Genomic DNA, 25,789 nt, shown 5'->3' with positions numbered 1-25,789 from the left:
ACCGCTGCCGCACCGCCGCTGCGCCGCCGCCCCGCCGCGGGAGAAATTATGCTTTGATGGCGCGGTGGCGGCGCGGAGGCGGTTTTACTCGGTGCGTATGAACAGTGCAAAGGCGCGGCGACGGCGCGGCGGCGGCGCGGTAGCGGCGTCGTGTGCAGGAGCGCTAACTACATATCTAAGATTGGGTTGCATCATCTTACTTTGACTTTAACATACGTCAAAAATCTGTCAAATTCCAAACAAAATACGCCGGTTATCGCTATAGTTAGGTCAAAGTTTGGTCGTGCAACTCAGCCTAAGTACAGGTACATGTAGAAGGCAACGACGCATACCTAAAGCAAGTTAATTTAGCATTCGGTGGGTGTGGGCTTCATACGATTAATCATTTATAATGCGTCTGAATCCCACATCTGTAGTTAAACAAACATTAAAGTTTATGGAATATGACATATCCTAGAGTTTGCTTTCCAAGTCACTTCAAGGCTAGTATTAATATTGAGATATTTCTGCACTCATGAGAATTTCTTAATAACGACGGGAGAATACGTACGGTATCTGCTTAATTAACTAAAAGGAAGCAGCCAGCAGGCAAAATCACTCATTAAAGTACAATACTTGGAATTTTGTTAAGTCACACAAATGTTACACAAAGGTTAAATCATCAATGTGATAATGCTCAATATTGACTGTATAGTGTATACATACTGTTTATGTAGAGCGATAGTAGAAATACAGGTAGAGTAGAGAGGGGATTTGAGAGAAATCATTAACGAGAATAGGAAAATGGGAACACAAAAGCACATCTGCATACTATAACTTCATTTTAACATTTTCAGGATGGCAATAGGAATGGCTTTTATGGGGCTTCTTCTCAGCACTTGCCAAATGTTTGTCTCGAAGCGCTGGTAGGGCAAAAAAAGAATGAGACATGTATAGGCTCCTTAAGAGCATTTGACGATTTGAAAGTACTAATTTAATTAGTCTATACAAATAAAGATAATTTTGATTTTGATTTTGGTAGCACCGAATTTAAAGAAAAGCATAAAATACCCGAACTTTTTGGATAACCAGAATTCTTAACAAGCAAGAATCTAAAAAAAAGTACATATTCCGTAAAATTATAAACAACACAGTTTGGTAGCAAAAAGTACAATTTTTAAACACACAGAATTCTTAACAAGCCAGAATCGAAAAAAAGTACATATTCCGTAAAATTATAAACAACACAGTTTGGTAGCAAAAAGTACAATTTTTAGACACACAGAATTCTTAACAAGCCAGAATCGAAAAAAGTATATATTCCGTAAAATTATAAACAACACATCAATTTGGTTGCAAAAAGTACAACATTTAATCAACAGTAGAAAGATGATGTAACGTGCCGGAATGAGTGTAGGCTTTAACAACAGAAAAACCAATTAACGAGCGACTCTTGCGTCCTGCTCGCACTACAAACAGTCACAGTTAATTTCAGCTATTGATAATTGCATAGGGTTGTGCTGACAATTTTTAAAATTATTTTTTTAATTCCGCCATGTTTTGTAACTGACTGCTTTCAACATTATATTGATTTCCAACATAAACATACTACAAACTAAATGAGGAAGCCATGATTTAACTATGTACCTACTTTAAAAAAAATGTTTGAACAATCTCATCTGTATTTTCGTCACGGTTGAATGTTGAGGTACTGTAATGAAAAATACGTGTCATAATTTTATGAGAGTCAACAAACTTAGGTATTGTGTAGTAGTATTTACAGTATCTGGTTTTTGATAAGACTATTTTAGAATCTAAATTCGATTACGTAACTCCTATAAAATAGATCAACAACTTAGAAGATAACCATTATTTACTGCCAAATAAGTTTGACATTGTTTACTGCTTCGCAATTCGGAGCCGATAAAAAGTGGCTATCGGTCAGCAGCATAAAAAGTTGGCAACCCTACTCGGGACCGGGCAAATACAAGCCTTTATTGATAAACGCACGCACTTGTTGTGGGTAGTCGGCCAAAGTCGGGTATCTGGCCGAATTATGGACGCTCGGTAAATCAGCACGTGTCCAGAACTTAACCGGTTGTAGGTACTTTGATACATTTTATAACAAGGGTCTGACACTACAGGTACCTACTTGCACCCTTAGTTTGGTAGGGCCTTAACGTCTGGAGTGAGTAGGGAATTTATCCATCGTTTATTTACCGGACATTAATTATATTATTGCTTTCAGAGTTTATGAACTTTTCCATGGAATTCCTGGAAATAAAATATCCTGCCCTGTTTATACATTTTGATAATTCAGTACCCATCTACCTATACCTACTAATATTATAAAGCTGAAGAGTTTGTTTGCGGTAACGCGCTAAACTCAGAAACTACTGAATAACACGCTATTGAACTGAAGAACCTTTGTATACCAACATAGAGCAATAAAGATTTTGAATTTGAATTCACACGTTCGACGTCGCTAGTGTATGATACAAGCAATAAACGCTTCCATTAATATTAATGTAATCAACATTCAGCAGTAATGATAATTTGATCTGACTCTGATTTCATCTAATCAAACACACTTGATTAACATATGAATAATATAATGGCTCGTGTACCAACATATTCCACATCCGTGAAGTTATTGGTTTCACAAGTACCATTAATGTCATGATCAAAGAGAAATTGAAACTATCGTTTACGAGTCAAGTAATATTCAAGTAGCAATAATAATTGAAACTCTAATATTCCTCCTTGATAACCCAATTCCGTGCCGTGCTCAAACGTAATTCTAACAAACCGGTGTGTAGGCGCTTCAAATAAGGATTAAATGGAGTTGGCAGTGTGTAACTTGAAAATGGAAATTATGAAGCAGTTTAGAAGTGGTTCAGTGTGTTGCGTGATGATTTACATTCTACGTTAATTACACGACTATTTCTATTTCTCTTTACATTATTAGGGTTGTACCTAACTCCTGTGTAGCCAGAATCTAAAGCTTGGTCAACCCTAAACGGTTTGACCAGTTCTTTCAATAGGTCTGAGAATGACGTAAGCAATTTTTCATGCCTCTAGGTGCAAAACGATTACTGGGTCAGCTAGTTTACAATATCAGTTAGGTCTTATGGCGCAGACTGTGACCGACTAAAAGAAAACCGAGACAAAACGTGCTAGTAGTCATAACATCGCAGCTGACACTTATTTTAAATTTAAGAACAAGGACATCCTAGCAATGTGCATTATTTTTTATTATAACAGGAAAATCTGCACTGCTTATATTGTGAAAGAGGATTTGTGTCCTATTCGCAAATGCAAAGGAATTATCTTAAATAACAGAAAAGAGTTTTGCTGCTACAAAATTCCGTGTACTCTTTAGACGACGGGTTTTAAAGGGTTTAATTATGCATTTAAATTCAGAGGGATGTCTTTAGCTTTTAATTTACTAGGAAATTGCGCATCGGTCCGTAATGTTGGTAATGGTACGAAACTCGAAAGATTTTAAGTAAATTTCCTTTAAGCTTTAGGTTCAAGATTACCTAAAATATTGCTGTTACAAGGAAGAATCTGTACCTATCTGTTTATTAGGTTTTGACATCTTAGGCTGGGTTGCACCATCTTACTTTAACTTTAACAAACGTCAAAAATCTGTCAAACTCCATACAAAAAACACCGGTTATCGTTATAGTTACGGTCAAAGTTAGGTGGTGCAACTCAGCCTTAATAACTCAAAAGTTGAAGACAAGAGGGTGATAATTTCTTTGATGGAAAAGGAGATTTTGGTCGGAAAATGTGAGAAAGAGAAGAGAGAGAAAAAAAGGTGAATCCGCAGACAGAAGCATGCTCTACCTAAGATTAATATTATAATTTTTTCCAGGACTTTATTTGAATTATAAAAATCCGGGGATTCCATTAACGACTACAATAAACTATTTTATGCACCTACTACGGAAAATTTTACGAACACGAAACGTAGCGTGAACGATATTTAACAGACGCTCGTAAATAATAGTTTGCAAACATTTCTAATAACTTCAAGAGTAATTGAGATATCGTACACTTTTAGCAGTTAATATGTTAACTAGTTTCAACAGGGTTCTGTGGTATTCCGAGAGTTATGAACGTTTTTTTCACAAAATACTTGAATAAATAAATCTAAATGTACTTATTTAATCTACACACTGGTACTTAGTTTAGTCTAGTAACTCGGTAAGCACTAGGGTTTCTGATTTCTCGACTTATTTTTTTTCTCGAGTTTCGAGAATTCTCGAGGCCAAAGTCTCGAGTTTTCTCGGGTCTCGAGTCTTTTAGTGAAAACTGCTGAAATCGGTTGAAATGGCAATGCCAGATTTTGTATGGAAAGTGGCGTCTTTTTTTTTTCGCGCGGCCATCTACCAAACTTTGTTTTTTGATTACAAAATAGTGTAATAAACCAAACTTACTATGGCATGTATACCTCTAAACTCAGTCTGAACTGAGTTACGAGCATTAGAAGTTTGATGATTTTCATACTAGATTTGCTTTTTGTGCGCAAGTTTTGTAAGAAATTGCAACAAAATATTGCGCTATTTTTTTATTGCGCTGATTCTGGTCCATACTGATGTCTGGAGCCTTTAATGGATGGTATTGTTTGTTTACACATACAATCTCACTATTTAGTTGCAATTTGTTAGAAAACTTTGCGCGCAAAAAGCAAATCTAGTATGAAAATCATCAAACTTCTAATGCTCGTAACTCAGTTCAGACTGGGTTTAGAGGTATACATGTCATAGTAAGTTTGGTTTATTACACTATTTTGTAATCAAAAAACAAAGTTTGGTCGATGGCCGCGCGAAAAAAAAAAGACGCCAATTTCCGGCATTGTCTTTTAATAAAAACACGGGTTTTTTTAATCTAATATACTACCTACTTTTATGCACAACAATCAATATTAGAATTTATAGTCTTTTTCACCTAAGATGATCCGTATGACGTTTCGAGTTTGAAAGATTTAGAGATGTCACAAAACTAAACCATAGCGATTTATCTATCGACTTTTTTCGAAGAGTTAGTAGAACCTACTTTTAGAGAAATATTTTGTATAGGTGTTATGTAACAAAAAACATGTTTTTTTTAATTACAAATATTATTGTAACAGTTTTTTATTGATAATATTCAAATTTCATGGTTCGTGTTCAAAAAAACGATACCTAAAAAGTACTGGTTCTGTTTCTTTAAATTAAAAACTATCAATTTATTTTCAATGCGTTTATTAAAGTCAATAATCGAAAAATATAGTTCATTTTTGTGATGTTTTTAATAACTAAGTATTCACTGCAATCGATTAATGAACCGCGGAAATAATCGATTTTATTACACAAGAAATACCCCAGCACTAAATCTATTCCGTTTCACACATTGCGTACATTAAATAAAAAATATTTTTACATCGTATTTAATTAAAATATAATCAATAGACTCAGATTTTACTATATATTTCAAGACAAGTAGTTAATATTTTTTTATTATATTGCTAATAAAATACAAATATTTTTTCAAATATATTCTGCATAATTATGTAGTATGCGTAATATGGATAACCTTGAAGTATCATACGGATCATCTTACGTGAAAAAGACTATAGTACCACTTATTTTGGTAAGGAAACAAACAAAAAATAAAATCTTCTTTCATATTTAATATTTACTAATAATCATAACAAAAGTCATTAAGTCACGTGTACTTTAGGAATAAATAACAATAAAAATCTGGAGCTACAAATGAATCACTTATTTAAAATAACGACTTGAATAAACTTTACGAGGAGGCACGAGTACCTAACCTAACGTCTGTTAGGTAAGGTAACTGTCTAGTTAACAAATTTTTCAGTCTTTAAATCAGTCTGAGTTAAACATACAAATATCATACTCGTTGGTGAACATTATTACTTAGTTTCAATTGAGATCATTACTTGCAAATCAAATCAGTTAAAAAAGGAAAGACTAGGCCAGTCTAAAAGCAACGTTGACCTATTAATTAATTAAATAATTAAAAACTTACTAAATAGGCTTTCAAGAATATTAAAGCTTCAAAATCGAAACTCGAGAATTCTCGAGCTCCGGTAATTTTTTTCTCGTCTCGAATGAAGCCAAATTTCTCGAGTTTTCTCGAGTTCGAGAAAGCTCGAGCAGAAACCCTAGTAAGCACTTACTTTAACGGTATAGGTCAGCTACCTATATTATCTAATTATGAAGAACTGTAAGGCAGGTTATCCTTAAATGACTAATATAATTCTATTAAAAATAAATAAATTAAGTATGAATTATAATCGTTATTGGCTAGAAACAAATCTCTATATAGAGATAAGCATGCATGCATACGTAACGCCTTGATGGCCTACGTAACGTCTGGGAAAAGTCTATTAATTATGCAAAAAGTATCATTATAACCATAATATTATTAATAACCCCCAACAACAACGGTTTATTAAAAATACTCTTTATTAATAAACCGTTAGAGTCCACTAAAGAAATAATCTGGGATGAGTATGATAGGTCTGACCACTAAGAACGCTTTGGCTTTGCTGTGGAGGTTTACCCGATGCACTGTGTAATCCCCTGCGGTCTGTTTGTATGGAATATTTGGGAAATACCTGGTATTTTGAGCTTAAATAGTTTGACAAATTAATCATAAAGAGCGCGCCAAACTTGAGGAGATAATAGACTGGATGACCATAATACAAAAAAATACTTTAGTAAAATATCACCATTTCAGAGATTTGAAAAGTATCACCGTTTCTGAGATATGATTTTTTAAAATCCCCTTATATCTTTTTGTTCCGTGTATAAATGGGAAAATATTTTTCTAGAAGAATAAGAAAAATACACAACAAGAAAAAGGCTCAAAATGGAGAATTAAAAAAAAACATGAAAAAAAAAAACTTATCTGAAATGACGATACTTAAAAAAATAATTCCATTTAGTCTATCAACTCCTTAAGTTTGGAACCTTCGTTTTCGGACAACAATGTATAGGTACTTCTTTTTGATCGCGTCTTTGCCGGCATAAATTCTGATAATGAAATTGCTATTTTATCTTATGTATGGATAAAAATGAAGTTTCGTGAAAAATCGTCCAGTAGTTTCGCAGGTCACAAACATCCATCCATCCTCGCAAAACTTTCGCATTTATAATATTAGTAAGTTAGACATTTCCAAAGCCAAAACGTGGGTATAATGGTAGTACCTACTTAAAGTAATACAATAGAATGGATTTAATAAAATACTTTAGTTTATACTCGCATTTGGACGATTTACGTTCAAATGTACTTAGGGTTTTACACACTCTACAGTTCATTACTCTCATGGTTGTGGAGAAAAAAATGCTTTTAGATCAGGGTTTCCCAAACTATGGGTCGCAACCCAGTGGTGGGTCGCGAGCGAACATTGAGTGGGCCCTGCCTGTAGAATGACACATCACCCTACAGATCCGAGTCGTTTATTTAGACGTATTGGTAACGGTTAAATTTCCTATAGGTGGGTACCGAGTTTGGGAACTTGTATTAGATGAGTCGTAGCCCTGACAACTTTGGTTCTAGTCAAATATACTGTTTTTTTTATTCATCACGAGGAAGCTCTTGGCCTGCATCTGAAGTCGATTTCAGACTTGTTATAGAATTGTTTATTTTAGAAATTATGTCACTTTTAGTATGTAACGTTAAGTAGAAATCCTTGGATGAGGCCTTTGTCCAGCAGTGGACGTCATTACCTGAAACGTACGTAACCGCCTCCATGTAATCTTCGATCTTCAATGTACTAACTGTGCAATGCAGTGCAACATTATTGTACATTTCTAACAAGACCGCCCAACTAACGGACAATGCGGGATGACGGAACTGTAACTGTAACAGTTAACTGATTGCAAGTTGCTAACCGTCCTCCACCGCACAATGGCGAATCAGAAACTCCCAACAAATCTGCTCTCAATAATCCTTTAGAGATATGGACGAGGATTCAATGGACTCCAGTTGCATTTAATAATCCAGCTTTTGAATGCGGCTTCACTCGCATGATTTTTAGTCTGTCACAAAAATACCTAATATAAATTATCCTATGATATTTTCATGGATCTAAAACTATCTCTACAAATTACATCTTAATCAGTTCAGTGTTTTAAGCGTGATGATGTAATAGATATTAAAACAGATGATAGAGTTAGGCTGGGTTGCAACATCTAACTTTAACTTTGACAAACGTCAAAAGTCTGTCAAACTCCGTACAAAAAACACCGGTTATCGTTATAGTTACTGTCAAAGTTAGATGGCGCAACTCAGCCTTACCATCGCATTTATTGTCAGTGTTTGAAAAACCATTAACTCCTTGAATAAAATGATAAATGAAAAAAAGTCAGAACTAAGCTACAGAGACATTGGCTGTCCCTGTAATTTATGATTAAGTATTTTACTGATTCGTCTATTTCTATTGATTAATGTTCAGTTTTTTAAATCATGGCTCAGAATACTGAGCATTATCTAAATCTGCTGGTCCATTTATTAAAACCAATGGAGTACTTACTAAATCTTCGACGGTAAAAAAATATATCAAACAACCTCAACAATCTGATAAAAGATATATAATAAACTTAATATTGTACTTAACAATAGAGTAAAGTCACGAGCAACAGCTAGTTTTATAATGCGATAACATACATGTCAAAATATTTACGTTAGTTTTTTTGTAATATGACTCCGCGTGTGGTTCGTAGCTAATTAGTTAATGCAACATGAACATAACATGTCTCGTTAATATGGAAATTAAAAACATAATTAAATTACGGAGAACGAAAGGACATTCAACTTTTATTTACTAAAATACGTCAATATTAACTTCAACATTATAGCGGTTTGCTTTTACCGAAAAATACAGTAAGAAAATCGAATCTTCTTCCCAACATATCGTATATCACCCCAACTCGATTCCAGCGTAGAACGTGTTGCGAATAAAAAGATACTAAGAAAGTGTTAAATTAATACATTTTGGTGAATAAAGTACTCGTACATTAACGTAGTCAGACTTTTTAGTCAACAATTTAGTCACTGAACTTAATGAATTGAACTTTTATGGCGTACATACGAAAAAATGAATATTATTTGATCAAGAACAATATTATTTACTAGCTCTGCTCGCGACTTCGTACGCGTGAAAAGTTTGTATGAATTAATAATAACAAAAAAAAGTTTGAATTGGCTATTGGCTGTATGTAGTTGGTGTACTTCAAACTTTTAACATCGCTTGCCAAGTCGGCACAACCATTCAGCCTTGGTGGCAAGGTTTCTAAACTTCACTGTTTGACTTTACAATTTAGGTTACTTTATTGAATAACATTGACTGACTATGTGTCTCAATTATCTACTGATTGTTTACTGTAGTATGCAACTTAGTAACATAAAATTTAATTTAATTTAACTAGGAGAGCTGGACGCAGGCCGCTACCAATTGATCAACATGGAAAGAATTGGGGGAGGCAGTTCAGCAGTGGACGTCCTATGGCTGAAATGATGATGATGATGATGACGATGATGATGAACTAGGAGAGGCTTAACTAGAACTTTATACGATATCAGAAAGCGTCTACCATCCTCAGTTAAATCAAACTACGCGTGTATATAATACTGAAACATCTCATAAACACGTATAGAAATAGTTCGCAAAGCGGAAATTTCAATGTATCCCTGCACGTGTGTCTCCTATAAAGCTTGTTTGTTATTTCTACACTTATGTTTGCAGTATCCGAGGAATATCCAAAGAATCTTATATCAACATTTCTTCACAACGCCCTTCAAATCGGATTTGTTATTAGAAAAAGTCGTAAGTGCACTTTAATCATGCTATAATGTAACGTTTGCTGGCATGAGTAGGTGTAGTGTGTAAACATTATTTTGTGTTTTGTTAGATAACAATATATTTTTTCGATAGTAGAAGATCTATGCGATTATCAATGGATGATGTTTGGGTGTAAAACTGATTGAGTTTTTGAACAAAAACAGTTCTTAAAAGCTTGAAAATATTTGAAATACGATTATTTATTGCTTGAACGACAATTATGCATTTAATCGCCAAAGAAAGACTTATGAAATTTAAATAACATTAAAACACCCTTTTGATTCTTGAAAACAATTTTGAATATTTAATTTTCTGTACCAGAAGAGCCAAACCTTGATATTTTTTTCTAGTTCCAAAAGTAATCCGTTCCCGATTTCCTTTCCTGATTTAAATCATTCTGTCACAATTTTTCTCAAAAGGAATTGTAATTTTATTCTTTCGGATGAGCGAAATACTAAGTAACAATAATTTATGATTTTAAAGGTTTTCCTTATCCATGATTTTTTTCACGTCGTTCTTGTGACAACTAGGTACGTGTACTTATCTTACAGATTGAGAATTGACACAGAATCAATCATATCAACGCGTGGTACGTACTCTCAGAGGATATTACATCAAATTGTATCAATATATCTAAAAGTGTTACATTATGTAATAGTAAATAAATAGTAAGTAAATAGTAAATAGGAGACGTATTGAAGCTGTGGAATCGAATCTTGAATACGTTCGGGAACACTCGTGTGTGAAATTACTATCTACTTCTTTAGAATTGACGTAGGTACTTACTTATTTATATTTACGTATTTATTCGTATACGTCCCAACCTCAAGAAAGCTGTGTGCCGATAAAATTAAATCTTTAAACTGTCTTCGCACCTGATAAACTCATGACTTTGAATCATTCCAATACCAATTCCAATACAGGTTTTAGATTAAAATAGGCAACTGATCGTACCTAAATGGTTTTCTGTCATTTTTAATTTATCAATGTCATTTTTTACTTTTTTTGCCATGATATCAATCTTTAAAAGTGTTTGTTTCCACTCAGATAAAATACGAGTGGGTTCAAAATATGAGTGGGCTCACTCAATCGTCGATTTTGGTAGTACAGGTTTAGACTTTGAATCTACTTATAAATATTTTAAGTTCTAATAAGGCTGAGTTGCACCACCTAACTTTGACCGTAACTATGACAATAGCCGGTGTTTTTAGTATGGAGTTTGACAGATTTTTGACGTTTGTTAAAATTGAAGTAAGATGATGCAACCCAGCCTAAATACACTCTTGACTATCTTATTCTTGGAAACAAAAACGAACATTGTCCCATAAATAAAATGCAGAGTGCAAGTTTTAGTGCAAATGCCTTGTTTCATTATGCAAGTAAGCATACGACTCCAAAATTACTCTGTAGCCTCTAATATACGACAATTTGGCAGTATCATCACATCATCTTTTATGGAACTAGGACGGACGTTAACATGAAGTAGAGAATCGTTATGATATTTGCGAGCGTTGTTTGGAACAACGAATCGGTTACATAGAAACTTAGGCCGTAATTTAATTTGCATAAACTTTGGTAACAAGATAGCTTGAGGTTGATCCGAGATTAGTGACGATTTGTAAGGTTAATGTGGGAGTTTCAGCCGCAAATTGACGATATACACGCCTACTCAACGACATTTGCTTCAATGATCCTTGATCGCAAACTTAATGCAAACAGTTGAATAAGTTTATTCTGTTTATATTAAGATATTGATGGCTTTGAATGCTAACTCAAAATAGTTACTCTGTAGAGACTTACAGGATTAAAATAGATAGGTTTTACTTTACAGTTTTAAAGAAGAGAGCATATGACGATTTGTAAGAACTATTTATTAGTCTAAACAAATAAAGAAATTTTGACTTTTTGACTTTTGACTTTTTTAAAGCTGAAGGCGTTTTCTTCCAGAAAATCTAAGTATGAAAATATCGATAGCATTGGATTTGTCATAAATAATGTCATTTATTTTAGGAAAACTTTAAAGAGCGGTCTTTCTTTCTTTAGCAGCTAAGTTCATTTTGATACTAGTGACTACAAAACAAAACACTAACACAAATATGCCTGAACTGAGTCTTAGATTTTAGCGTGCCCACTGACTGACGTGTTTTTAGTATATTTAAAGCTTGGCAGGAGACATTTTTCGCTACAAATTTTTACGGTGCGCGTAAAAATAGTGTAACAACATGAAAATATCGTTAGACCACAGCAGAATGTACTCGTAAATAGTTAATACGTCATTCGATGAGTACATGACCACGGAAATTAATCAATTTTCCTCTATTTTGATCTGTTTATTGGATAATGAATTAACGGCCTACCTGATTAGTACCAGACTGGAGGCGTCTGGATTATGTGGTATAGTTATTACACTCCCTTTGTTTAGATGTACGGTTAGTGGCCATTAATTCTAATCTGACGGTTAGTTAATCTCCACAGGCGTTCTGTATTTGTTGACGAGGGTACGTCATTAGGTTGATAACTCAATTAAAACTAAACAGCATGTCCCGGTGGAATTGTGAACATACATTGCTCACTCGTCAAATTGAAATCGGTTATTAATTATGTGTATTTATAAAGCCAACTATGACAGTAAATATCGTTTTTGGAATTAATAGACTGCTAATCTTACCTGCTAGGTAAGCAGTTAGGAGAAGCTACTGATTTAAAAAATAACCTTCAAGTACTTGTAATGTCACCCTGTAGGGCACAAGCCTCACCCTAATGCCTAATTATTGTGTGGTGGAACTCATAATCAAATATTTTGAACATAACCTTCTCATGTTTGGATAATGGGACATGAATCTAAACACTGCGACATATTATGTACTCGTAATGGAGCAGTTACACTATGCGAGAAATTGAATAAGTGTAAACACGCACTTAGGTAGAGTCGCCCATAGGTACTTCAGTGTGCGTGCACGCATTTCGCCTCGGTCAATAAAATTTCCCGCATAATGTAATAATTGCGCCATAACAATTTACGTATACTCGTAACAGGCGACTTAAAATTGTATAATGCAACAGTTAGGTACGTTCCCAAAACTAGTAAATAATAAACTAAATATTGTCCTTTCTATTGTTGTTTTGTATGTACTTAATTATATTTTTTAATGTATTTCTTATGTGACAGGAAGCAAACAAGCAAACGGATCGTTATGCCGTATTATAATTATTGTTTTAATTATTATTTATCGTCCCTTTTTATGGGTAATTCAAAATAATTATTCAACATTTTATCAACAATATTCAGTACCTAAACGTCTTAATATAAGCTTCTTAATCTTTTACCATTTGCTGTGTGTTTTCCTTCCACATAGTCTTGGCCGCGTTTATTCTATCTCTGGCTTAGTTTTAACCAGTAATTGCTGCTAGTGATCTCTATTACTGTGTTGGTCATTTGTTACGGCCAAATAAGCGTTGCTATGGCCGGCACGATTACGAGGGTCCGTCATTAGGCTAATAAAGTTGATTAAAACTAAATATACGCCGCGTCCCGACGGGGTGACGGCCTCATCAATTGTCGGCTTTAATACTTGATGCTTTATTTATAGTGTTTCATACAATTTTTGGTAATATTTTTTGCTAATCCTTTTAAAGAATGGAAGCTCGCTTCCACCTGCGGTGAATGCGGTTTGGCGGCCGTTTGGTGTAGTGTTTCAAAACGGACTACTATGCCGAGAGGTCCCAGTTTCGATTTCCGACCGGGCTGAAATTGAAATGATGAATTTTAATTTCTGTGACGGGTCTGGGCGTTACTATGTATGTATATGTATGTATTTACAAAAAAAAGTACACAAGTATGTTTATATCCGTCGTCTAGTACTCATAGTAGGTACAAGCTTTGCTTAGTTTGGGACTAAAAGGCGCAGTGTAAAATGTCTAAGGATATTTATTATTCATTTATTTAATAATGCTTTCCATTTACGTTGAAATGCGGGCAGGAAGCTCTTGCTTCCTGGTTGTGGATAAAAAAAAGAATTAACTGGGTAGGTAAGTACTAAATTAGACTACACAATCTACACAAAATCCAGGTGTGAATGCAGTCAAATACCTATTTACCCTTTAAAACAAATAAAGGTAGACTAAATTGTAATATTGATTTGAAGGCGAGGGCAAAGTTTGATTCCCAGTGTAGTTTGAAACGGTCTTTCCTGACCAAGTTTTGAGTTTGGCCATGGAGAACTTGGAGTGCCATTATGGAACGACTCTGCAAGTATAAAACTACACTCAAGAACAGATTCAAGTCTCAAATCAGTTGAAGTATGTAATAATATTTAAACCGAGCACAGACTGATATGAAATAAATATATGTATAATGTATAGAGATTCTAAATTTTGTGGCATCAGTTTCCTGTCATTTCATATTCATATCGCACGTAACATAAAAATGCCTATTTCTTATGAATGGTCGAACCTAAACATGATTTTTTTATACAAACGTTTTTGGTTCCGTTCCCGATATCGAAAACCGTGACCCTCATTTTTTAGCCTACATTTCCTGTAATATATTCGATAGAATGTTGTTTATTATGGGAAAAGTTTCAAACTAGCAGTGTCTCTACACATTGTATTTTATTTTTCCATTTCGATTGAATAAAGTCGCATACAGCTAAATTTTAAATTAGATGAAGCGAAGCTAAAATCTAATCGATCTGCAATAGTAATAGAAAAAAAAATGTGAAACAGATGTTCGTGCTAACTTTTAGTAAGTAATTTAGAACTAGGACAACGCCGCATATCACCTTCTTATTTTGCAGATTTGTTTGTAGGTATTATCTATAAATAGTGGAGATTATTTTGAAATGACAATGAATAAATAGAGGAAAATGTAATGTAACCCATAACACAAGCATATTAATTGCTTACTTTGGGGCTAGTTAGCGCTGTGAAATTGTCCAAAGATATTTATTTACTTAACCCACTCGTTCCTCAATTGTAACATAAACACCTTAAATAGGTAGGCAAAACACTCTAAAGTCTATTACTCATACGTACAATAAATATAACGTATAATATTACGAGTATGTTCCCAAATTCAGAAATATCAACACATTTTTCCGAGCGTAATTGGAAATTCCTTTTCCACTGTGCATTTTCCCAATGTTTTCCCTAGTTTGTTCCTGTCAGAATAATCTCTATAAATCCATTTGCATCCGTGAACGATTCAACCAGCCACACTACCAGCACCGCTCACACTAAATTAAAAGCGAGTAATATAGCAGAGACTCATACAAATATGTATGAGAAGCACCATGCGGGTATCATAAGAAAGAGGGTACAGTAAGTCCGCATCCAATACCATACATTCTACTAATCTTGTATGAAGTTATTCTGAGTTGTCCTTTCATTTTCCCAAAAAAATCTTTGTAATACATACGGGGTGGAAACGATAAGTGATCGATTATTTCTAAACTATGCAAGATATTGAAAAACTGGTTACTGATGTTGAAAATGCTTCACGAGCTCTATTAGTAGGTTACAAAGTAAACTGTAACTATTCGAAAATTAAATGTTTCCAGCTTCCATCCAGTCCATCCAGCCTTCGGGATGATAAAAGACAAACAAGAACCTAGAACAGAGCTGCAGCGTAAGACAATGAAAATTAGCAAAGTATGACAAAAGAATGTGAAGACCATCGCGATCGTCGTGGCATTATCTACTGAGATACTAAGAGACCATGCTGAGTGGATACCTTTTCAGTATTATTGTAATTACTAGTTAAATATTTTTTATGTATTGGTGTAGATAAAGTGCATTGTCGATGATACTGAATAAACATTTCTTCTTTCTAATTATTCAAAACTGAATTAATTTTTTTCAAGAACTACGAGAAGACTTCGAATTCTACTATTAAACAAGTGTAAGTTTCACACACGGCAACATTACTTTCTTATGTCATTCAGCTTGTTTTAAAAAGAAGGTTATTATGTCGCTGCTTTTAGAGTTCAGCGGGCGAATGTACTGTCGTTAAGTTCGGTGCTAGAGGATAGAAACAAATCGTATTTTTACTTCTCTCATCGTACGCTTTTAAGGATGCCATCCAGTGCAAGGAAATATAGAGTTAAACTTAAAAGGAAAACGCAAACGTTCACGTTATTTCTGGTGTTGAAGCTTGTGCTTTTAAGAATTGAAATGTCGTCGATGCACGGTGCTTTTCAGATGAAATAGCAGTATTATGTTCTTCGACTAATATTCACAAGTTTAATGAATGAAGTAAAAGGGCAGGCGTTGACTCTTAGAAATTATGTGATTTGTAAGAGTCAACGCCTTCTCTTTTACTTAATTTGAACAACGGTCCTCTAGGTCTCTCGAAGAGATCATAGAGATAAGATTGCCTAAACCTGTTTTGAGATAAATAAATACTGTCTATCTATCTATCTAAATTGGGCCGTCTCTTTTGTGTACTTCTTTCTTTAAAAAACGCGATATGCCGCGTTGAAATCCGGTTTCTCTATTTTGGTTGAAATGAACGCGAAAATTTAAAATTGTATTAAAACTGTAAAATTGTATTAAAATTTAAAATTGTAAATTATATTATACTTCTTTCTTTTCTTTTCTTGTTTTAATGTAGAGTTCAATAAAGTGATAGGTAGATCTAGATATCTATCATTTCTAAGAACCAAATATTAAAATGATATTTAAAACGTCAAGTATGAGTAATACATTATTTTGTATCTTACTAACATAGGCTAAGTGAGAATTGTTACTAACACGATTATGAACCCCGGTCTGACATTTTTTTTTCAAATTTCTATTTCAATGTACCTGTCTATCGGGCAAATAGTTCAATCTGTGTTAGCTCAATAACTATAGACACAATCTAATTTTAATTTTCCTAAAGTGCCGATATGTATTGCAGCTTAATCCCTACATGAGTACCAATATGTGCGAGGGAAATGATAAAACGATCCAATATGCATGAAGTTTTTAATCTCCTCGATGATGGACACGCCATAAAAATCTTTTATTTTTATGCGAGCACGAGCGTGTGCGAAGATTTGATATCTACACATATGGGTATTATGCGAGGATTGCAAAAATAATAAGACTGTTTAGTATGATATCGAGATATGAATTGATGTTTGAAATTGATAAATTGATGATGACACTTTGGTGTCCTTTGATCACCCATGAATAAGAAATCCACTTTGATCGCCTAGATGATCAAATCCAGGTGATCAAAGTGGAATAGATCTAAACGCGGCTTTCAGAGATACCTAATCTAAAAAAAATATAGACCACTTTTTACTAATAATAGAACTTTAATATCAACTGCATATTTTAATAGTCAACAAAACTCTAAAATGCTAGTGCACCCTGAAAAATATGCAGTCTTCTTCTTCATCTGCCTCGCCTTATCCCGTTACGCGGGGTCGGCTTTCCAATTATGCGCCAATACTGAGAAAAATACAGTTTTGCAACTTTATCTAATGCACGAGGAGTCGACAAAGTTATTCTCTACAAAACCCGATCTTCCCTCCTCTTTCACTCATCTTTAGACGCTAGCATCAATGAACGGGAAGGATATTATCGAATACAATATTACGTTCGGAATTGGCCCGAGATTACCCTGTTATCTATTAACATAATATGAACTCAGATCGGACTGTCAAAACAGTTTGGGAACAGATGCCATGTGTAAACATCCATTTGTGCCGATTACCCGCAAAAACAAATAGATCAAGTTTCATTGATAACATCCTATCCTAATTATTTTTCGGCGAATATCAATTGCAATGACAACGGTGACAGGTCGTTTTGAGGTTGTTGCCAAGTGAATAATGTTTTAATTATCTCTAACGATGTATCTGAATGAACAACTAACAAGTCGTAATGGGTTTAGTAATAACAGTTAACAAACACGAGTTCCTATAATTTGTGAGATGCTGAATCATTTAAGGAAGAAAGAACGAAATTCTGTGAAAGTCGCAGCTGCTCTACGAATACTTACTCGTATATCTTGGTAATTATAAACAGACGCGCCTTAAAACTATTTACCTTTACTCGTTAACTATTTCGTTTATCTTTACTTATATGACAATTAAAATGACAAATATTTGCCCATTAAACACTTTACGTGCTAGCCACAATAAAGCGTAGCCGCACCTCGTAGCATGCTAACTGAGACTGAGGTTAGTTTAGCTTAACTTTTAAATAAAAAATGATGCCTAATTAATAATTTTAAAATCACAAATTACTCAATAACTTATGTATAAAATGGCAGTGAAAAAATTTAATAAACTATGGACTCTACAACGTCAGAGTTCACGGATTCATACCAAGATACCTCTAGATAAGTAAAAATAAAACAAAAACCTCCGTTCTCAAAAGTTAAGCCTCATTCCCACTGGCACATGTCACGATCAACGTGTTCCAAAAACAGGGCACACATTAGGCGAGATGAAAAATTGGAAACACTGCAAAGTGTAAGGAGTTTACGGGTCAAAGCATCAAAGAGACTCATCTCACATAAAGGCCCGTGGTTTTCTCATTTTCGTCACCTTCCTTTTGTTGCCTCTGTTTGCAAACCACGGCGTTTGGAATGAATGCCTTGTAATAAAGTTAGCTGCGGCAAATCTGAGGGATTCAAACTAGGGGGTAAGAACCTTGGGAGCATAATTTCGTAGACGTTTGCTCTATTTCTCGGAATACTTGAGATAGTGTCGCTATCTAACGGATGGCTGTACATCAAACTGTACACTGTAGCCTCATAAGCAGTTGTAATGTGTCATGTTTTGTCGACTGTCAAACAAAATCCTTAACGAGACATAAAGTAAGAGAAGCAAGGCTTGTTTGTATAAAATACTATACTCAAACAGATGAATGTATAACAAGAAGCTCGACTTTGAATAAATTATAAAAAGATTTGGCTATTAGCCACTTTTTGTACATTGCTAATGTGTCCTCGGCTGAAATTAACAAATCTCGTGAATCATCTACGACCGAGTGCTCCAAATTATAGAGCCAACAGTAGCTGGTTCGTATTCAGCAGGGGACATGTATTGTCTGTGTTGACTGTAGCATTTGCACCCACGAGTCATTGACTAATTATCTTTGTTTGAAGGCGAAATTCAATACCTTTGAAACTTTCCCATTTGCAGAATTATATTGATCACGTATGATTTTTTTGTACCTACATTAATAATAGGGACTAAGCCAATAATGATAATGCGAATCCATGTTCACTATAGGTACGCCTGGCTCAACAATATGAATGAATGTTCAAAACATTTATTTGGTAGGATTACAAAATATTTTAACGAGAGACTTGTAATTCCACCATACAATGCCACTTTTATACAATTTCAGATTTTTATTATCTAGTTTAATTCATTATCATTTAAATAAAACACAGTCTGTTGCCGGCCATTGTGTAGTTTCGATAACCTACCTAAACTTTATCACGAAAGTTCATATTATAGGTTATTGCCAGGTAATAATGGGACATAATCATAATATGCTCCACACGTTCCTGTACTAAGACAATTTTCTCCTAAGCCAATGAGCTCATATTATTCTCTTGAACTTGGCCCATAAATTATTGGGAGGGGTACTGAACAATTTGCCTCGTTAGGGCACGGCGCGGCAGGCTTAATATGTTAGGACATGATAGTTTAGGCATATTATCAAAACAGTTTATTATGTCACTAGCTGACCCAGCGAATTTCGTACCGCCTGTGTTCATCAGAAATAATTTAGGATTCTAATGGTGAAAGAAATTTTCAAAACAGTAGTTTGGAGACTATTCAATACAAACAAACAACAATCGAATCTTTCCTCTTTATTATAATTATTAGTGTGGAAAATTACTGTAGGTTAACATGCAATTACAAAATTTTGATTTTCATACAATTTTTCTTAGTCTGTCTGTGTTACTAGGTCGTTACACGAGCGAAAAATTTTCAATTACAGACCAAAGTATTGTAACGTAAACAATTAAGACTGGGTTCGGAAAAACAATTAAGTTTTATTAAAAAAACGGTTAAGTTCGAGTCGAACTCGCCCACAAAGGGCTCCGTATTTTATGTCAAAAATTTAACTCTGTGCACTAGGCATTATTCTGTCTACTTACATAATCTGTGAAAATTTCAAAACCGATTAATAAATTACGGTTCTACGGTTCATGCGATACAGCTCACTAATGCCCGTTTTCACCATCAATCCCTAATTTTTAAGTGACCCCTATGGTAACAAATAACAGCAATTTTGTTTACATAGGGATAACTTAAAAATTAGGCATTGATGGTGATAACGGGCATAAGACAAATATAATGTTGAGGCATATTGATAATATGGTTCTGATGGCACCATGTGTACGAAAGCCAAAAATAATTGACAACAGGCCGACGTCGAAAATTTTTACTATAAGTATTACACCAATCAATTAGCCTTAATTACCTACCAATTTATTTTGGTTTGACATACATGATGTTTTTTGTTCTCATAAGTGAAATTAAATTACGAAATGAATATTCTCTGTAATTTCCCTCCTTTTAAATCTTAATTGATACAATTTTAGGAGGTTAGAAAATACTAAACGTTCTTCTATTATTCTCAGTAATTAAAAGCTGAAATAACTGTCCGTAAAATTTTTAGTCCATTAAAAATGAAGCGAAAGTTTAGTTTTTTCATAAAAATATTTGGCAGCCACTTACTAAACACTATTCAGAAGTAATTTACAAAATTAAAACTGTTCGTCGCGTCCAGCACGAAAAGCTCCTAACAAATTGAATGTCCGTTTAGTACGTGATTCATTTAAACGACATCATTTATTTCTAAAATGTTTGATTTCAATATTTTGAGGCCAGAAATTGTGAGTTAATTAATTTTCTGAAAGACATTAGAAGGTCCCGGTGTCGTGACAATGTGCAATTAAGTTAAAATATTTTGAATGTTGGACTTACTCCTAAATAAAATTGAGCTTCCAACGAAGTGGAAAAAGGAAACCTGCAAGCTAATGTTTGGAAAAAGATCATTTACCTTCAAGGGGCCACTTATCTACAATAGAATCAATACCTTACTGGATGTGGTACAACTAACAAGGCGTAAATGTAAAAATGTACTCACCAAATGGTTATATAACCTAGATTACACGCATACAGAACTCTTAATTACATAGCTTTGCCCGCGGCTTCACCCGAGTAAAATTTCGTTTGTCACAAATCGATCGTCATAAATTAAAGCCTATATGTTATCCTGGGTTATCAGCAATAATACTGTAAAGTTTCATCAAAATCCGTTAAGTAGTTTTTGCGTGAAAGAGTAACAAACATCCAGACATCCAAAATTTCGCATTTATAATATTAATATTAATTTTAGTTGGAAGTAGGATTTACACAACCAGCAACACAAACACACATACACTACAATTATTTCAAATTACACTCGGCTATCACATTCCATTGCTTCTTCTCTTTAACTTTGTTCTATAACCTTAATGTATTAACATAATCAGATGAAAGAGACTGGATCCCACAACACAGGGAATCCTAGTGTGGGAACCAGTGCCTTACTTTATGTGCATGTAAAGTTTTGAAATAAATAAATTTTATTTATTATTATTTATTAGCTAAATAAATAAGTCAGTGAAATAAATAAAACGTTGCTGTCTAATTTTTTTTGTTGCTCAATTTTCAGTTTTGATATAGAGTAGTAGATAGAAAGGCTTAGCGAGTAGTTCAAGCAGTCTATCAATCTTTTGCTAGATTAAATTGGTTTTGTCATTGGAACAAACCGTATCTCTGCAATTTTCCTTTAACTACACATCAACTTTGTCATTAGAGAAGCTTTAGATTACAGGGCATAGAAAACTTACCATGTTGATACCCAAGGAAAAACTGAAATTTTATTCTTCAATTTTATTGTTACTAAGCAATCAGATCAGATTTATTTACCAGCATACAGCTCAAAAACTGAACGCGTTGCACTTAAATTTGGCACGGTCGTGATAGATATTATGACTTAAGCATCCACTAAAAAAATGATTTCCCAAAATAAAATACATAAAGGTAGTACAGCAAAGTATACACTAATGAAGTTGCAGGACAAAGCTATTGTATTATTTAATAAAAAATATGACTGTTCCATGCACGTGTTTATTTTATTCGTTATAATAAATTATTCTCTTCCTACTCGTTATTTAATCAGCTATTCATTAACTTATTTCATTCATGGACAGCTACTCGTTTATAAAAATAAAAAAAAATATTGCAACTAGTAGCTGATAACATGAAATGATAATGTTAGTCATTGTGCTCGTACTAGTATCAAAAATGTGAATATTTGAAGTTTCTATTTTAATTGCACTCTTTCAAGATATTTTGTTGTTCGACAATCATATCAATAGGATGAGAATTGGTATGATACCACCTCTAATCACTTTGGGACTAGGCTCTAGAAAAAAATCATAAGAGCGCGTTAGATATCAATTAAAATATGGCGCGGAACGATCCATGAATTTATTTTAGTTTTACATGTCCAAGTAAAATTCGTTATCAATTTCGATCAAGCCGCGAACATCAACTTACTCTAAAAACCTTAGCAATATAGGTTCACTATTAAATTCTGTATTATTAAAAATACTTTGTAAAATATATTCACAAACCTCAATATGCCGCGGAGTTGCTTCGTTGTTCAAAAAGTTTTGAATTCTTGTTTGAGATACGACATAATTTCACACCGTGTCAAGTTCATTCATTATTACACCAATGTACACTTTGTTCACAAACTTCCGAACTGTGAAGAAATTAACGACTCAATTTGGGATCAACACGTAATAATTGATAAAACACCGTCAAAGTTTCACAAGAAATTGCCACCGAAGTTTGGAAGAAAATTGGCGGGAAAATACTTTTATGTCATCCGAATAACACAGGTTTACGCGCCATTGTGCATAGATAAAAAAATAATAACTTTTTAAAAGTAAACTTTATCGTCGAAGGAGGACGGGCGCGCGGCCAGTGTCTCGCCGAGTCGTGTTGGTGTACGCGGCGTCGTTGACATACTGCCTGCCCTGCGCTCGCCGATCGTGGATCGAGCTTCGAACATAGGTTCGCGCAACGTAAAACTTTGGCAAATAGGAATTTACAATCTACTTTGACAATATCACATTTTTCTGATTTGATTATAGCGACCATGCTTGTGTAACATAAGTAATTGATATAACCAAGTTTGTAATGTTTGAAAATTGATGAAAGAGCTTTCCGATACTCATTCAAAGGACGTTTGTTAAAACGTATTGAGATATTAATTTTATAAGGAAATTATGCCACACGGTATTTTTTTTATAAAAAAAGTTAAGCATTTCCTTGCTTTTTAAAGTTTTTCATTAAATCGTAACTCAAGAAAATTAAGTGTCTATCATTAGACTCATCGCGTACGAAGAAAACAGTCTTTCGTAATTTTCTACGAAGTTCTTAATACAAACATGAGGCCTACTCATAGTTTATATTTGCTCCTCCATTTTATTGATCTCCCGCAATGATGGTACTCTACCACCACCATAAACGTTTCAGGCGTACTATAACCCATAAACTGAATCACAAGGTACACTAGTCAGCAGAGTAGTAATTTTCCCAGACATAAACAAACTCTAAAACGCTCCAACATGAACCAGGGATGCAGTTGCCAGTTCCTAACTCGGCAGGGTTGCTAGTGCAGGGTATTTTCCCTAAATTCACGGAAATATACCTAGTTTATTAACAGATTAACCGGCCAACATTTACACACACTTATTAACTTTTAGAAAGCTTCGTATCTCCCAGAACCAAGACTTAAAAGTTCTTAAAAATACAAATGTTACTTCTACAAGTTTGTTCTTACAATGTTTTAATGTAATTCAACAAAAAAAAACAGATATTTTCATAAGTATCTAAGTCCGTACATGTAAGATGACTCACCTACGTACCAAAGAAATATGTAGGTAATTTTAAATAATGTTATTCATCGCTTCATTATGAATCAACGTAAGTCCTCAAATTTTATGAATACTTCATCCGCGAGGTACGAATTAAGTACGTATCTTTGTCTCTCTCTCTAGGATAAAAATAAATTGGATTTTATACTTTTTCCGTGGAATTTCTTTTCGCTCGGTTGGCAACCCTTGCTTATTGAAATAGTTCCCTCTACTCCGGTCACCGATAGGTACTAAGAGCGGCATCAACTTTGCGACTGAGATACTGTCTGACGTTTATTGAATACTTGCAGTTTTAGTCGAATGCTTTGCGCCAGTGGAAACTGACAATTTTGTAATTAAGTCCCTTAATTCTTCGTCGCTACACTCTTGGCAAAGTGGTGGTGGTCGTGGTGGCAAGATTCACAATCCGTCGCCATTCCTCCCGCATTGCAGCCTTTCTTGTACATTTGTGAAGTGGAACATTGAGTGGGATTTTAACCTGTGTACCTACCATGAGTTTACGTTAGGTGTGCTCGCTAGCGAGTACGTCAAAAATCTCTATGAAGATTTTGTTTCTTGAAAGTAGCCGCTAGGGGCGCTGAACAATATGTCATACAATTAATGTCATTTTTTTACGCAGTCGTTAGCGAGTACACCTAACGTAAACTCATGGTAAGCACACTGATCGGTTCAGCGTATGGGCGACTCAATCAGACGTAGCTGTCACTACTAATACTTCTCAGAAATAATTAGTCACTTTATTTTTTAGTTTACATTTTATAATTTGATACAAAAACAAAGGTAGGTAGGTACCTATAGTTTACTGTGAAATGTTCAGACTCATTTCGTTTCACAATTTAGTCGTAAAATTACAATTTGTTGACGTTATTTTGGTCAGATAGTGAAGTACAGATTATATGTAAAGGTCACTGCATCATAATCAGTAGGCACAGTTTACAGCACTATATTTTTGTTGGAATATAGCAACTATTACAACTACTTAGATGCTACAGTTTAGTAATTCAGATAAGTCCAAAAATAGGTGTCAAAAAATAAAACTTAAAAACAGAGTTGTTGCGATCAAGTTTTTACAAAAAAAAAAATTCGAGTTTTTGTTCTGAGGTTTCAATGAGGCACTACTCACTAAGTTCAATCATTATTTAATTAACAAAAGTACTTAACTAGAATGAACTAAAAAGACGAGTGCTTTTTTTCATATGTAGGTACGAGTAACTCAAGCCAAGATAAAATAAAAATAGATTTCAATATCGTATGAGTAAGCAAGTCACAACCTATACAACAACACAGCTATTCCAAAAAGGTTAGCTGAAGTTTTCAGGTACGTAAGTAAACATGAAATTCAGTAAGTAAAATGAAAGGCATTCATAGAGTTCCGTACGAGTATTGAAAATCTCTCAAAGGACAATGTTCGTTCTCCATACATTGTTCGCCGTTAGATCAACAGTGCCGAAAAAATACTTTCTAGGTTCTAAATGACACAAATCTTTATGTAAGAACAATTATTCCTGGCGGACCAATTCTATAAACTTATTGATAGCAATATTGTTATCATAACCTCTTACTTACTAGTATTGTATTATATTATTTTATGCACTTCGATTTGGGAGATGTTCTGTATTGTAGTTGTCGCAGCCAAATTGTATTATAATATTAGACGGGTTTTGGAAATAGCTCGGCGTTCCACTTTTATGATTTACTTACTTACATTTTGCACGTAAATAAATAACATGAATCCTATGTTTACTTTCCACTCTTGACATTTAACACGTGACTTACCAAACTAACTATCTCCATGGTTACCGTCTTAGTCTATGCATGACTAGGGATTGAACAACTTTTAATTGAATATTATTAACAATTCTCGATTATTATTATCGATTGAAAAATATTCGGTATTTGAATCGAAAGATATATTCAATTTTATCAATATCAAAATATTCAATTTTAATAATAAAATAAATATTATTTACTACCACCTATGAAATGTTCTGAAA

The 25,789-nt window shown here is 34.1% G+C and overlaps 1 protein-coding gene across 1 annotated transcript in view; it reads right to left on the bottom strand.

Moving 5' to 3' along the window:
• The window catches only part of LOC135073754 (tachykinin-like peptides receptor 99D), a 181,221-nt gene extending 158,371 nt beyond the window's left edge, over nt 1–22,850 (bottom strand). The window contains exons 1-2 of the mRNA XM_063967926.1: nt 22,793–22,850; nt 22,485–22,615 (exon numbers count right to left, since the gene is read on the bottom strand). The gene's annotated coding sequence lies outside the window, so the exon portion shown is untranslated. The remainder of the gene's footprint in view (nt 1–22,484; nt 22,616–22,792) is intronic.
• Between the last annotated feature and the right edge of the window lie 2,939 nt (nt 22,851–25,789).

This window comes from Ostrinia nubilalis, chromosome 8 (genome assembly GCF_963855985.1).
Source record: "Ostrinia nubilalis chromosome 8, ilOstNubi1.1, whole genome shotgun sequence".
In the NCBI taxonomy this organism is placed as follows: Eukaryota; Metazoa; Arthropoda; class Insecta; order Lepidoptera; family Crambidae; genus Ostrinia; species Ostrinia nubilalis.
Note: the sequence above shows the minus strand (reverse complement) of the source record. Positions and strands in the feature narration are given on the sequence as shown.